Source organism: Thermobia domestica, chromosome 5 (genome assembly GCF_964235325.1).
Source record: "Thermobia domestica chromosome 5, izTheDome1.hap1.1, whole genome shotgun sequence".
Lineage (NCBI taxonomy): Eukaryota > Metazoa > Arthropoda > Insecta > Zygentoma > Lepismatidae > Thermobia > Thermobia domestica.
This window is the reverse complement of record NC_137458.1, coordinates 139,342,752-139,359,128: the sequence shown is the minus strand read 5'-3', so window position 1 is coordinate 139,359,128 and position 16,377 is coordinate 139,342,752.

Here is a 16,377-nt window from a genome sequence, read left to right as displayed (position 1 = left end):
TTATTAATTTGAAATCCTTATTAAATTGAACTTGCAATACTAGCTTCTTTTATATATTTTTTACTTACTAATAATATTATGATTAAAAACAGGTTGCGTGTATTACAAATCCGATGAAGCTGTTGTTTTTATATATTTATTAAACCGTGTATTCTATATGTAAATAATCCACCGTTCTCTATTATCATTAAATTGTTTCTGACTATGTTATGACTTCTTGTTCCAAACAGTGCATAATTAACTAACGCATGCGCATTATTACAATTCAATATTCTTCCAGTATACTGTTAGAAACTAACAAGAAGACAGACACTATACCAAACAAGAGTGTTAATATTGAAACCAAATTATTAGGCAGATGCAATAATTAATTGGACAGAACGCGTTTTACTTTCTGGATTTTTAAATATAGCAATGCAGACAAACTGGTTGCTAAAACAAAAAACAGGTACATGAAGAATTTATCTTTTTTATTAAAACATATTCAAGAAAGAGTAGTTACGACATATCATTATATTTTATTCCTATTGTACTCCTACACTATCAAAGAATATGAGAACCGAATCATTTTTAACGTTGCTCTCTATACTGTCCATCTTAAATTAGATTTTGCCTCGTAGGTATGAGTTCATCTAAACTCATTAGACCAGACCAAACTTGGCATGGTGACCTTGACCTAATACTTAAGCTTATATTATGTTGTGCAGGATTTCAATTCCGAAGTTATAGGCTATCAAATTTAGTCAAAAATAAATTTTCAAAAGAAAAAGTCATATACCAAACGCATCTCATTGGGACGAAACTGGGCATGGTTGTAAACCCAAGGTTGGCATTGTCTGACATATAACGTCATGAATTATTATGTTGTGAAAGCTCTCGGTCCTTGTATTATAGGCGATCAAATTTTTTAGTTATATTTTGGGAAACGAAAAGTCAAACACCGAATTCATTCTATCGGGATTAATGTAAGAACAATGATATATATATATATATATATATATATATATATATATATAGGGTGTCACAAAAAGATCGGGACGCTGAAATATCTCGAGAAATACAAAAACACGTGGCAAATTTATTTTTAAATTATATTTCAGGGTGGAACAATGAATTCACTCGAATGCCCCCTAAGGGGGCAGATGGGGGCAACTTGCAAAGTTTAAATGGAATCCCTAGTTTTTAATGCAGATTCAAATGCTACACACAAAAATACGTAACTTACTGGAAACATTTTTTGTGTATTCTTGACAGATGGCACTGTAATCGCGAAAAATCTGTTTTGTTGAGTAAAGCAGCAGAAAGATCGAGACAGGAAAATATCTCGAGAAGTACACGTCCGAACATGAAAAAACAAAATACATGTGAAATATTTGTTCGATTTCTATTTAATTCTGTTCAAATCAATGCTCCTTGGTGGCCCCTAAGGGAACGGAGGGAGGCAAATTGAAAAGTTTAAATGTGACCCCCTAGGTTTTAGTGCAGATTCAGATGCTACATACAGAAAAAAGTAACTTTTATCTGCAACATATTTATTTGTTTGCTCGATAGATGGCACTGTAATCTCAAAATCTCTGTTTTGTCGAGCAACGCAACAGAAATATCTCGAGAAATACGCATCTCGGCATGAAATTAAACACAAATATATGGTCTAATATTTTTGATCCCTAAAGTGTGTGTAAAAATGAATGAATTTGGCCAACCCTTAGAGAGGATGGATGGAGGGGGTACCTGGAAATGTGAACTGGGAACCTCCAATTGTTATATCAAAGAAGCACCGCCATCTCTCTTGTTGCTCCTCGTCACAATATATAATTTCATCCTCAGAACCGGGTTTTACCCCTCAGATTGAAAAGTCTCCAAAATATGTATGTTCCATAAACCGAATAAACCTGTACATTCAGTAGCTTCTTACAGACCAATCCAACTCACCTCAGTTTTCAGTAAGATACTGGGAAAAATTCTCGTGTGCCGCCTCCATAAGTACTTTGATACCACTTCTCTGCTACCTGTTCATCAAGAGGGGTTTCGCCCTGGTTTTTCCATAAATGACCAGCTACTTCGCCTCAGCTCAATAATTACTAATCAGTATAACAAAGCATTTCCATCATGTCTCATTCTCATGGATTTAGAGAAAGCATTCGACACGGTTTGGCATTATGGTCTCATTAAAAAATTGCAGTCGTTTAATCTTCCTATATGCTCTCTCAGACTAATATATTCTTTTATTTCAAATCGCATTGCTTATGTTACAGTTGGTACGGCACTCTCCTGGACGATTTTTCCTCTTACTGGAGTACCCCAAGGATCAGCTCTCAGTCCTTTACTATATGTCCTGTATGCTTCCGATATCCGTTATGTACCACGCAATGTCTTTACTTTTCAATATGCTGACGACACAGCTTTTCTCACTCTCGGCAAAACGGTGCATCAGCTTAACATTGCTTTACAAACAACACTCGATAATTTCGTCAAGTGGTGCAAGAAATGGCAGTTAAAGATCAACTCCGAGAAAACCAAAGCTCTGGTTTCTCTACCGCCTAAGCGTCGTTCCAAAGTCCATAGAAACCCAACTCTCTTACAACTAACTGTTGATGGGTATCATGTACGCCCTTCCACCACTGCTACCTATCTCGGCGTAGTTTTCGATTCGAAGCTTAGCTGGAATGCTCACTTGAAAAAACTAACGGAGAAGGCTAATCTTAGATTAAATCTTTTGCGACGTCTCACAGGAACATCTTGGGGACTAAAAGCCGATGTTTTGCTTCATACATATAAAGCGTTCCTCCGTCTGATCCTTACTTTTGGGCATCCCGCTTGGTGCAATGCTTCTGTTTCTTTCTATGAAAAACTCAGCATACTAGAACGACATACTATTCGACTGGCGTATCGAATTAAACTTCCATACCCAACGTGGCTTACATATGAATATATAGACTTTCCAAAGATCACCGAGCATCTCGCACAACTTCGCCTGAGACACATCAGCTCTCGCATCCAAACAGGCCATCCACTTTTCTTGGACATCCTTCACACAGACGCTCTTACCGACGCAGCCTATCGATACAAACATTCGCAAACATCTCTATATGTGAAACACGAGCACCTTCCTGCGGCTGAAAGGGAAATATATGATATATACGTCATTGATCATCATATACCGCATCTTTTTCCACCTCAGCACTAGATCATCACCATTAACAAGGGCTTCCCCATGTGTTCATTAGTCCCGAGTCGCCCCGGGACAGAAGATCTAACTCTGCATCTGTCTCACTAATCAAACTATGTTTGTGGTGTGTTAGCACTTCACCTCATTCATCATAATCATCATTATTATTTATTATATTATTATTATGTATTCTAATTCCTATTAGTACGTTAGCACCTGAATCTCATATCTGCACTCAACTTTATATTATTTCTTCAAAAAAAAGTGACTTATTACATGATTACTAATCCTTATGTTCACATTTTCTGCACTTAGCCCATCTTCAATTATCTTATTATCAATAGAAATCCTTTAAAAATCCTTGCCAAAGAGAGGGCGTAACCCTCTAATGGCTGGGAATAGAGGACTCTTTGCTCCTATAAAATAAAATGATGAATAAAGATTTATAAATTAACCCTATTCCCGTACCCTTAAAAAAATCCAATTGTTACTGTAGATTCAGATGCTGTACACAAAATCGACGTAACTTTTATCGGAAAAGTTGTTTTTTGTTCTTAACAGATGACAATGTAATATCAAAAAGATGTTTTATCGAGTAACGCATAAAATGCACTTTCGAGCAAGAGATACAAATACTGTATACCTGCCGAACGTTATTCGAATTGTTTTATTGCAGTTACCGTTACTGCAAGCTGTAATCATGTAATCATGAGCGTTGACAAATAGAGAGTTATGGGGCGTTTGCTCCCTCTGGAATTTAAATTACCCTGATTTTGTTGAATTATCCCTATATATGAGGACTCATTGTGCACAATTGCCTTTCTATGGTAATTTCGCCCCATTGTTCCGGTCTTCTGATACATCGTGCTTTCCTCTCGTCGGAGAAAGATTGCGGGCGACCATGACTGTAATCTCAACAACTAAATATTTCTTTCAAAGTGCACAGAAATGTTGGAATTTAAAACACACGCAATATTTGAAATTGAACATTGTGCCACCAAGAAGGAGGACAACATTAGGATAAAATAGTTCTCCACAAAACGAAGGCATTAAAATCAAATCAAACAAGCATGAAACTACCCTAATTGCCAAAAGAGTTATTTTTATATCGAAACAACGTTGGTCATCGACGTGTATGTCAAATAAGTCATCGAAATTGAGCTGGTAATTGTGTTTATAGTTGCTGTTTAGTTCCTTGCGGAGTAGCCTCAGTATCCCTGCTTCGAGTTAGTTTTGTATGGAAGACACTACACAACAGTTTTCATCAGTGCAAAATTAGTGGTTTACTCCGTTGTGGCCTGTTACGGCTGAGAGTCAGTAGCGAGTAGTGTGGAATGAGTGAGAATCGAAATCCTGCCAGAGACTTCCTTATCACGAAATCTTATTGTGAATCCAATTCGAGGTGTTCATTGTGAGTGAATGTCTTGTAAATTAAGTGCACTTTACTGACAAAGGTAAAGTCAAATTGTGGTGATCTCGAAATGCTAGACAGATATTAACTACTTGACGGCATGGCCACTCTTTCTGAGCACGACATAATAATTATTTTGATGATGCGCAGATGGAGTGATCATTAAAGATCGTATCCTATTTAACCAAATATTTCACGGTCCAAACGATCTCATTTCAAAGTCGGCTGTCGAGCGCACCGTTCGGCGTTTCGAGGAAATGGGAAGTGTAAAAAATCATAGAATTCCTGGGCGACCAAAGTCATCGACTACGGCCGAAAAAGAGCTTAACGTTGCATTATCCTTCGTTGAAAATTCTCACCTGAGCGCCCGTAAAGGTGCTTAACAACATATCAGTCGCATGGCTGTCCAAAGAACTTTGAATTCACTCAAGCTCCACCCGTACAAAATTCATCTGATACACGAGTTAAATGAAGATGATTTCGATTGTCGTATGGAATTTTGTGAACAAATGATGAGGTGCATTGATGACGATCCTAACTTTCTCACTATAATTTTTTTTTTTTAGACGAAGCCTTAACCGGTCACGTTAACAGACATAACTGTAGATTTTGGGCTGACAGCCACCCTCATTGATCGGTTGAAGCACGTACCCAATACCCTAAAAAATTGAACATCTGGGTGGTGATGAACACATCCATAGTTGGACCATTTTTCATTGTCAGGAATTTCAATGTTGGGAAGTATAAAGTTATGCTGCGGAACGACGTACTTCCAGCAATTAGAAACATTGTAGCGGATAACTTAGCCGAAACGTGGTTTCAGGAAGATGGTGCGGGCCTACATTATGGTGTAAATGTTGGGCAATTTTTGAATGAGCAATTCCCCCAAATGTGGATTGGCAGAAGAGGTGAAATTGAGTGGCCGGCTCGTTCTCCTGACTTGTAGCCACTGGATTATTTTCTCTGCGGACATTTGAAGAATCGTATGTAAGAAAGGAAGCCTACCAACTTAGATGAGCTTCGGCAAATTATTATTGACGAAATTGCACTCATTGAACCCAATATCATTAGGGTTGCTGTAGATGGATTCTATCATCGAATAGGGACTTATCAAATCGAACAAGGTATGCAATTTGAGCACTTACTATAACACACCGATTACTGGCGAATATCGTAGGCACTAACAAGCACCCCGACGGTGAGGGGCGAGGTGATGCACCGACAGAATAGACCCAGGAGGGAATATACAGCTACTCAGGTACGTTCACGTAGCTGTTCCTGTGTAATACTACAAGTAGTTAATTTATCGCCTGTTGCTATATTTTATGTACACATTAGGTCTTTCCACTTCAACATGAAAGTTTAATTTTAAACTTTAGTTGTTTCTCTGATTATTTCCTGCTAAGATGACTAGAATAAAATATTTTCGATAACAATTTGGCATGTCTTTTTGTATCTTTTAATCGGAAGCGCATTTCGTGCATTACAGCGATAAAACATAGTTTTACCATTGCAGTGTTACCTCTCAAGAACACAAAAGAACTTTTCAGATAAAAGTTATATATTTTTGTGCTTTCCATCTGAATCTACAATCACCACAACTGCCGGGTCCTATTTCAAATTTCCATATTGCCCCCTCTGTCTCACTAAGGTGCATCCAGGTGTTTTCATTTGCACACACACACACTTTAGGGATCACACATATTACACCTAAATACTTTTGTTTAATTTCATACCCAGATGCGCATTTCTCGAGATATTCCACTGTCCCGACATTTCTGTTGCGTTGCTCGACAAAACAGAGATTTTGAGATTACAGTGTCATCTATCGAGCAAACAAACAAATATATTGCAGATAAAAGTTACGTATTTTTGTATGTAGCTGCTGAATCTGCACTAAAACCTGGGGGGTCCCATTTAAACTTTTCAAGTTGTCCCCCTCTTCCCCCTTAGGGTTCACCCGTGTAAATTCATTGTTCCACCCTGAATTAGAATATAAAAATATATTTGCCACCTGTTTTTGTATTTCGTGATACGACGTGTATTTCTCGATAGATCCTGATCTTTTTATGACACACTGTATATATATCTATATATTGCCCGGTCATGTTGCATCTAAGATAATCTGTAGTTGAGACTTTTCAGAGTTTGGACGGTCAAATTTTCAGTTTTTTTTCTTCTTTTCAAAATAACAGATTAGCTTATGCGATCTGAATTTAACTTGTCATGATTATGGACCTTGATCTGCTATACCAGGGAGTAGAACAGTATGCTGTGCAGCAATTTCGTTTCTGAGTTATACACAAATTACTAAATCAATATATTGTGCATAATTAAATCGTAATAAACACTTCAAGTAATAAATAAGGCTCAGTCTTGAACAGAGAAGATAATAAATAATGTTTGAATAGCAATTGAAGTCATATATATATATATATATATATATATATATATATATATATATATATATATATATATATATATATATATATATGGAGGAGGATTTTGATTACAATTATGCGTATTTCAATTTATTCACTTTTGAATAATATGTTCTGCAACATCGAAATAACATTTTGATTTTTCAATAAACTATAAATTGGGCGAATTGGGCGAAGTATACTTAAAGTTACCTTGGTGGTAAAACATTATTCATGTTAAAATTATTTTTAATAGGTTAAACAAAATGTAACTAAGGATAATCTTAATCGTCACACATTTGTATCATTATATGTCTCACGTCTAAGTTGTATGTGGTCAAGGGCGCCCATGTTGTGGTTTAAAATGGGGGGGGCAAGTACAAGCGACGCCTCAAATATAGTTTCAAATTTTGCTGTAACTAATGTAAAAATTCTATTGGGTTTTCGATATTCCCAAGTACAATTTCCTCTTGCGGAAGGGGGGGGGGCAAGTGCCCCACCTTGTCCCTCTGATGGGCGCCCTTGTATGTGGTATTTAAAATAGCATGTTTGGTAATCTAGCACATTATTCATAGTAGCAAGTATAAGTCAAACATACGTAGATGATGAAATTTATAGAATATAAAAATCATGTCTAATAGAAAAATAGATTTCTCAATAAAATTTTAAACTAACAACAACAAAAAGTGGTACATGTTGGTCATTGAACAACATAGTCCAAAAAATAGAGTGTCATCTTAGGATGTAGAAATGGTTCAAGTATGGCCAAGTGTATACCATAAAGACTAGTTCAAATATTTCGTCGGCTTTAAATATTACATGTAGGTTGAATTGCATCTCTCTAGATTTGTACTATAAACTACACAACTATTGTGTATATTTAAACATTAATACTGAAATCAATGTTCACAAAGGGACAAAAAATATTTTATAGTTTGCTGCTTAAAGGTGACTGTAGTTAGAAAATTGATCTAGACAAAACTGGTAGGCATCGCATTCAACTCTTTAAATGAAGTATACAGAAGTGACATGAATAAATCTTTTATATGGCAAAAACATCAATAAACTGAGAACACCAAGGAACGTTGCTTTTAATATATCTCTATTCTTTATGACTATTTGAATATAATCACATATCTCATAATACGACTTCGTAATGCTTAAATCTGTACAGAATCATTTGGGATGCCTTTATTATTTATACCCTTTAATAGAAGAGTGTGGTATATTCAGGACATTTATATATTATTTATGTAACACTTTTTACTAAATTTTGTACCCTCTGGAATTATTTAAATTTATATCCGTCCTTGTTCCATCACTTTTGCGAATAGATAAATAGAGAGAAGTCTGTTAAAAACAGTTCTCATTTAGAGCCCAAAAGAGAGGAAGGCTTAGTTCGAAGCAAATCAATCACAAGGGCCATTATTTTACGTCCATTCAAACATGACACTGTCAAACAGACCTATCTGTTTCAATGCTTTCCTCTGTGTTTTTTGTTTCTTCTCTTTCTTCGGCAGACAGTGATAAATTTGATCTGTTTTATTCCTGCAGTTTTCATGTACTGCATTTTTTCCTCTGACAAAAGAAGAAAATTATGTTACAAACATGCAGTATATGTATCTATATTTTTTATCTTTATTTAGCTGTAAATGTATGAAATGATCCTTTTTAAATAGAACTTTCGGTGCTATTTGAGGTTTCAATACATAATTTGAATTTTATATAAGTATTTATTGTACGAATATCAACGAAAAACCATTAACATATGGAATATTTCAGACTTTCTTTTGTACTATTGTTAAAGTGAATACTAGAAGTATAGTTATTGTAAGTAACAAAACTAAAGAACCCAAATATTGAAGTTGGTGTAACCTCTGGTATTGTGTAACATCAGTTAAATAAATGCATGTAACTTGAGACTAACGTATCTCTTGGTTACTTCAAGTAACATATATTATAAAGGTACACAATATGCAGAAAGAAACAAACGTAACTCATGCATCAATTATATTCCTAAAGAAGTTAACTCATTCAATCGGTATGTTATTTCGCGATTCGCAGATAAGTAAATAACCCAGTATAACATTACTTATATAGCACTTCGCTAATTTCCAACGATATGAAATCCTTATTTATAATCCGGAAAGTTCATACATCCACGGCTCTTATTTATTGCGCAAGAACATATGATGATCCCAAGGTAAACTGGACCACTTGTAATTTGTATACGTGAGCAAAATCCCGTTAACACATTTGCTTCAATCTTTACTGTCTGTAAGCATGCTAAGCATTGAATATCCTAACAGCAGAAAAATTTCATATTTTTTCTAGATATTCATTTACGTTACGTTAATATACACAATGGATATCTATGTCCATGAATGAATTTCCATAAATCTCTTAAACCTCTTAAATCATGAATCTCCTAAACATGACAAGGGAATCCCGTAAACGATTAGCAATTGAAATTGTGCTAAACATGAAGTGTTAATATTTCTATTTGCGTCAATAGATTTCGAAATAACAAACACTAAATTATTCAAATTACCATTGCTTCATTGGATACCACACTGCTTAAAAAGGTAATTCTACCCAATGCTTTTTAGCATCCACTGACGAAGATTTTGAAAATTAGTATTCCTAAATGATAAGGTATAAAATATTAATAATGACTTTATTTTTCTTCATTCATAATGATTCCCTAGTGCTACATTTTAAGGCTCCTAAACTTAAGTTGTCTAAATACAAAGAGAATCGCACATAACCTAAGAGGGAGGAGATACATTCCGAAGAAATTCTACAGCGGAAGATTTTACTTCGCCCAAATATTTCTTTGTTTCTGGTGCACGGTGTACCAGGCTGGGAAAGTATTGACTCACCATATTGGTTTATATTTCACCTTGAATTATAGGACCAAGTCTCATATACTCTCCGTGCTGAAAGGAGATGTTAAACTGCATGAGACTGGAAAGTGAAACTAATACGCCATACATAATACGATTTTCCTATAGGATACTAGAGCGTTACATGATTCTTATAAATATCTACAAGCTGTCACATATCAAAATATTGTTCCAAAACTAAGAAGACTGAACAGAGTAAGAGTAATGGATCCCCTAGCAGACTGTAAATTATGACGAGTTTCTAATATAAAATATTTCGCATTAAAGCAATGTTTTTCTATCCCCAATACATACAATTCTTTCGTCGGGTTTCAGAAGAAAATAAGGTACAATGATAAAATCAGGAAACGTTGGCCTCACTCAACTTTCTATTTACTTTGACTACGTTTAACCAATTAAGTTTCTTTGTTGAAAGTTTGACGTCACGTTGCAGTATTGTGGTGTAAGTACCTATTATTTTACTTTATTTCTGAATAAAATTTCAAGAAGTACAATAAAATTAGATTAGACTTCTCATAGAGTGATGTAAAACACAGAAGTACAATAGCTAAAGCTAGAGTTATGTCTTTTGTCACTTTTCATGCTCTTAACAGTCGTTTCTCCGAGTTTGTATCTTTTCTGTCTTCTTGTTTCAAACTCAGCTGTTTCTTCAGCTTTAAGGAAATAAAGAAAGAACTGCTATACAGACGAAAACTTGAGTTTTTCCTCTTAGTTGTTCTTTTTTCTCTACAAGAAAGCATGTTTTTAGTACAAAAGTTTTCCCTTGTTTTCTCGTGCTGATCGTCAGCTGTCAGTCTCTAGTGGAGATTCCTGATTCTTGTAGCCATCTTGGATATGTAACTACTTAAATTAAAACACTTGAAAGCAGTAAAGTAAGTTTTGCAGATATTTTTTAGAACAACAACTAGAAGACATAGAAGTTGTCTAAGTACTTTTCTCACAACTTGTTTTTAAAAAAGCAAACTTATTCAAACAAATTTATTTTCCTGTCTTTTCGTGTCCTGTTTACATGTCGCTTGTATTTGCTTTAAAATTCTTTTGGAAGTTAAAAAGAAAAACAAGTTTTGTGAGTACTTGTTTCCCTTAAATTTCTCTACTTACACATTGGAAAACAACTTTTTTTTTCAGATAGCCAAGTTCTATTTGTTTACGTTTCCTGATGGGGGTGGTAGCTTTCTGAAAGAATTTGAAATTTTCTGGTTCGAATCCTTATAAATTTGCCATTGAAACAATTAATCCCAAATGATTGTGCGGTGTTTTCAACTGTCTCATAACGTAAGATTTTTGTCATGATTTAGTTCCATATACGGAGAGTAGCAGTCAAAGACCTTTTTTTTTATTGAGACGTGCATGCGCTGGAGGTGTACGCGGTGAGATATAACCTTGATGTTCTATAAATCGGAACATTCAGTAATAACGTATCCAGAATTGGACCGGCGAACATGGAAAGCAACGTACGTGCACAGCGTGCACTATGCCTACATTTTCGTCTGCTGCCTCGTGTTCCTATCCATTGTTCGTAGCATTACAACTTTAAGAAAGAGGTTAAACATCGTGAAGAAGGAATGGTAGTGCAGGACTTGTACCAGAGAATGTGTAGACCGCACGATTTGCGATTATAAGAATTCCTTAAAGATGTCCTCGGATGAAAAATTGACCATTTTATGACTGAACTCATATGCAAATATGAACTGAGAAATTTACTGCGTTTTACTTGTACACTAATTCCCACTTGTGCTTTTACCATTTGTTTCAATAAATGAAGTTTACGAATATGCAGTTGTTTAATATAATAATTTAAAAAGAAGGGTTTGTCTGTTATGTACCTTACGTAGAATATACGTACTTTTATAACACTATCTGCTTCTGATTAGTTTCAAAGTCTAGTTCCAAATACGGTCATCAGATCCTTATGAAATTTATATGGAAGCTATGAGAAATTACATTCTCTAAATATAAAACACACGTAATCAAAATCAGTGTTTAAACTGATTTACACATCACGGTATATGCCGAAATTCTTACTAGAAATTATTGATCCTGTAATACAGCTTCCTTTGCACAGCTCGAAAATCTTCTTATGGTAATTGTGAGGGATGAAATTGAACACATAAGAGAATTAGATTTAAGAAGGTTAAAAACTAGGAATCAACTACTATTTTGTAAAAAAGTGAGAAAGTTTCTGCCACCTAATCTTAATTTTCAAGCTGTATACAGAATTCATACATTGATTAACCTGTAAACTTTCTTCATCACCACTGATGGCTAACTGTAACAACAGAGAGTATTTTGTAATTTCTAAAGACAAAGGAACTGCTAGAGTTTGATTGCGTAAAATTTCCATATCACACGCAGTCCGTAAGCAGAGGCTGCTACAAAAGTATGTAGTTCTTTAAACGGAGATGGTTTTATTAGAACTACTCTTTTGTCTCGCTCTGTGATCCCAAATTTCAGTAAGAAGTCTGACTCGGAAGTGCAGCCACCTCCATGTGAAGTGTTTTGGGTCATTTCTAAGTTCAGAAATGAGCGAAAAGCTGCACGCACAGATCAAAACATAAAAACATATTGCTTCTTTTCGTGAAGTTTTCCATTTTTAGGATGCAATACGCAAACTGTAGGTACTATCAATTTATATTATCTTTTCTTCTGTGTATTGTTACATGTCAACGAAAGACTCACTGCTCTATTAAACCTATAAGAAGTAAACCTTGTTCTATACAGACTGTTCGAAAAAAGTACAATTTTTGACAATTTGGTCAAAATTTGATCTCGATGCAGGAACGGAAGATATTGCCCGATGTAAAAATGGAACTCACAGTTAGATGTTTGGATATACTATCTAACTTTTCTCTCACTCTTAGAATTCGATTTGAAAATTTTTTTTGACCCTCCATAGTAGAAAGGAACCTGAGTTACTTTTTAAAAAGTTCTGATATCGATAACTTCATATCAGTGAATTACGTGTAAAATAAGATTATTCTTTCGGTGCGTTGAAATACCTTACGCTGAGCTTTTAGTGTTGGAACTGTAAAAATATACCGAAATTCACTGTAAACCGTTGTGAGAAAAGCAAGACAGCTTCTCTGAAGATTCACAAAGCTGATGAATCGAACGCAGAACTCCAAGCGCGCAAAATCTATGTTACCGAGTCGAGCTTGTCTCTGTCCGACATTGCCACTATGGGCTACTTGCTCATTAAATTTCATTCAACTCCGGCTAGTAGTTACCGAGAAATAAAATACCACATGAAAGGAGAGCCGAGCCGAGCCGAGCCAAGCTAAGCATGGTTCTGGCCGAGTTCGAACTTCAAATATGAAGATCCTTATTTCTTAAATGTAACATAATGAAAAAGCTATTTTTAAGCAGTTGATCAGCAGTAAAGAAATGTGGATAACCTACAACAATGTACGAAAAAGAACTCGATCGAAATACGGTGTGGCAAAGCAGGGTGTAACAAAATCGCATATTGACGTCTAGGAATGCTATTCAGTAAATTTGATGGGATTGGTAGGTTATTGCGTACCACGAACTGTTTCCCCCGGCCAAAACTATACACACGAATCTGTACTGTGAGCAAGTAGCTCGAATGCACCTAGCAATTCAAACGAGAGTGCCCGAACTTTTCAACAGATAAGATATATTATACCACGCTAAAAGCCTCAGGCCAAATGCATCTTTAGCAACCAGTCAAAAGCTGAGAACTTCGCCTTCAGATTTTAATGCATTTACTGTATATTCTAGAGTTGGTATCATTAGACTATTATTTGTTTCGGTCTCTGTGAACTTACCTATGTTAAGTTAATTTGAAACCAAACCAATAGAAATCGATGGATCACAATGTTTTATTAGAACCATCAGAAGTAAGTTAGCATTTGTGTGCAAGATTTGGCAAATAAACGTTATTATTTTGAGGGGGCGCTGTTGTCACAAAAGTATTATTATTATTATTCGCCTATATTTCATAGTTATATCATGTAAAACAATGCTTTAAACTAACTCTGTTGTCTGTATTTTACTGGTAGGGAATATTTGTCTATTAAGAACATTAAAAATTCCCCTCAAAAAATAAGGGTGATATGCATTAGCATTTTGAAGGGGCACTACATCTTTTCTGAAAAAAAAAAAGTAAAAGAAAAAACGAAATGCGAGAAGTTGCGAAATTCAAAACAGTTTTGTTTCAAGTGATGAACGCTTAACATGAATAAAATTGAATTTGTACAAAATCTAATATAAAAAATGTGAAATTGCGAATATTTTACATAACAGATATGAAATTATACCAAAATTTATATTAAAATTCAGATATTATTCTCACAAATGTACACCTATATAATTTTAACATTACAAAAACTTAAAATATCACAGTTGGGACTTTTATGCATATGATTTGTAATCCATTTTGGTTTGAAAGGAGGGCAGTGTCTTGTGTGCTTCTAGAAGTGCGCGGATGAAAAGATTGCTTATTTCTTTTCCTCATCAGTCAGTGATTCTTCTGTCACCAACTCAACGCAGCATTATATGAATTGCGTATGACATGAAAATTTCTACATTTTCCAAAGCAAATCTGGCACATTTCCGGTTTTCACAATCTTTTGTAGCATGCCCTCGGATAATCCCATTGTTATAGGAGGTTCTGTTAAGACCACATGCTCATAAGTCTTGTTGGTTACCTCCATGTATTTGGGAGCATAGGAGACGAAGAAAAGTAACTGAATTATTGTGAGTGCCACTAATGAAACTGGTGTCTTAGCGTTCTCAATTAGTATCAAAATCAAGCTTTACGTGTGCAACATTTCTTTCATTATTTTCTTTCAACGAAGATTCATTCTCAAAATATAGGCCTATATTTGGGTTTACATAACACGTGTTGCATTGATATTCTTCTAAGTTTTGCTGCCTAGGCTGTTTAGAAATAGGTAAACTATTTGTTTTCAATTACGCCAGGAACACACTTTATTATGACGCTATTGTTAAAGAGTAATTTTATTCCTAGTTTCCATGAGACTTATTCATTGCCGTTAAGTGTTCAATGTCCACGCGAAACCGAAACCTGGACATATCAACATATATTTCTAAAGTCACTCAGAAGCCTTGATCTACCTTAAAAACATTTTTTATCTGCTACATATCTTGCACCTTAGATCAGGCAAATATCAGCACAGTTAACCGACCATCATAAAAATAGTGTAAACAGAAATACATAATGTGTATTTCAAATAATGAGACTCACTTTGAATATATTTTAAAAATTGTTGAAAACTGCACATTTTCGGAGTACCCTATAAAGTATAAAGTAAGTTAATAACCCTTGGTTTTGGCAGCACTATGCAAACTTAATCGTTGACAGCAACGAATACACCTAAAAGTTCGTTGGTTTCATTTGATTTGATTTTGGGTTTAGCGTCCCTTCCAGCAGCAAGGCTATATGAGGCGTGGACTTATAGTTTAACGTGTGATCCGAAATACAGCAGTTTCCACCAGGAATCGAACTCAGGTTTCACACACCAAAGGCGCGTATGCTAACCGGTTAGCCACGAGGGAGCTCAGACGTTCGTTGGTGGACGCTTTTTCGAGAAGTTACATCAGTAAATATTCGCTATAATCTAAAACAAGAAACCTGATCTAATGTACTATTTGTATTATACTGCCTTCTGAAGCTGTATGAACCGTTGATAATGATAATTTGGATTGTAGGAAAAGAAGGAAAGAAACTGAAATTTTATTAATGTGACTTCCTTAAGAGCCGCCACTGACAGTGAGTAAAATAGACAAGATGCTGGCTGAGATTTTATTTTACGAAAATACTAGAAAAGGATTTCTTTTCAGAAAGAGAGAAAAAACATAACAGTAGTCAACGATGATTCTTTTTTTCTTTTTTCATTTTTTTTCTTTCTTTTTTCTTTTTTAAAAAAGAATCTCTAGTTAAAGTTATTGGGTAATAACCACAGTTTGTTTTTGCTTTGTTTCTCTGCATTGTATCTTGTTGACTTCCACTTTTCCCCTGCTTCAGATACATCTTCCCTCTCCTCCTCCGGGATGAACCCTCCATGAAACCATTTGAGTTCTTGTTCTGTTGTTTTCATATAAATTGCATTAATTAGATATCCTCACCAACCCGCCGTCCCTCCTCGTTTTTAACCGAGATTGCCTTGCACCAACTGTACAAAAATTTACACTCGTAATGGCGTCCATGAACTACGGTCGGCGTCAGTCGTGGTTTTCGTAATGGCCAGTAATAAACATTGAAGGACTACCGCACTAGCAGCACTACTTATATATCTACTGCGTATACAGCAACTAATACTACTACTACCAATACGAATATACTACTAAAAATAAAAGCTGTTATTTTATTTGCTTCCACTGATCTCTCTTGATAAATTTAGGAAAGATTTCATGAGAAGGGGAAAGAGACAACGATGTTGCCTATATATTGTACCCTTTCTCTTGAAAAGAAACATACTGAATTGT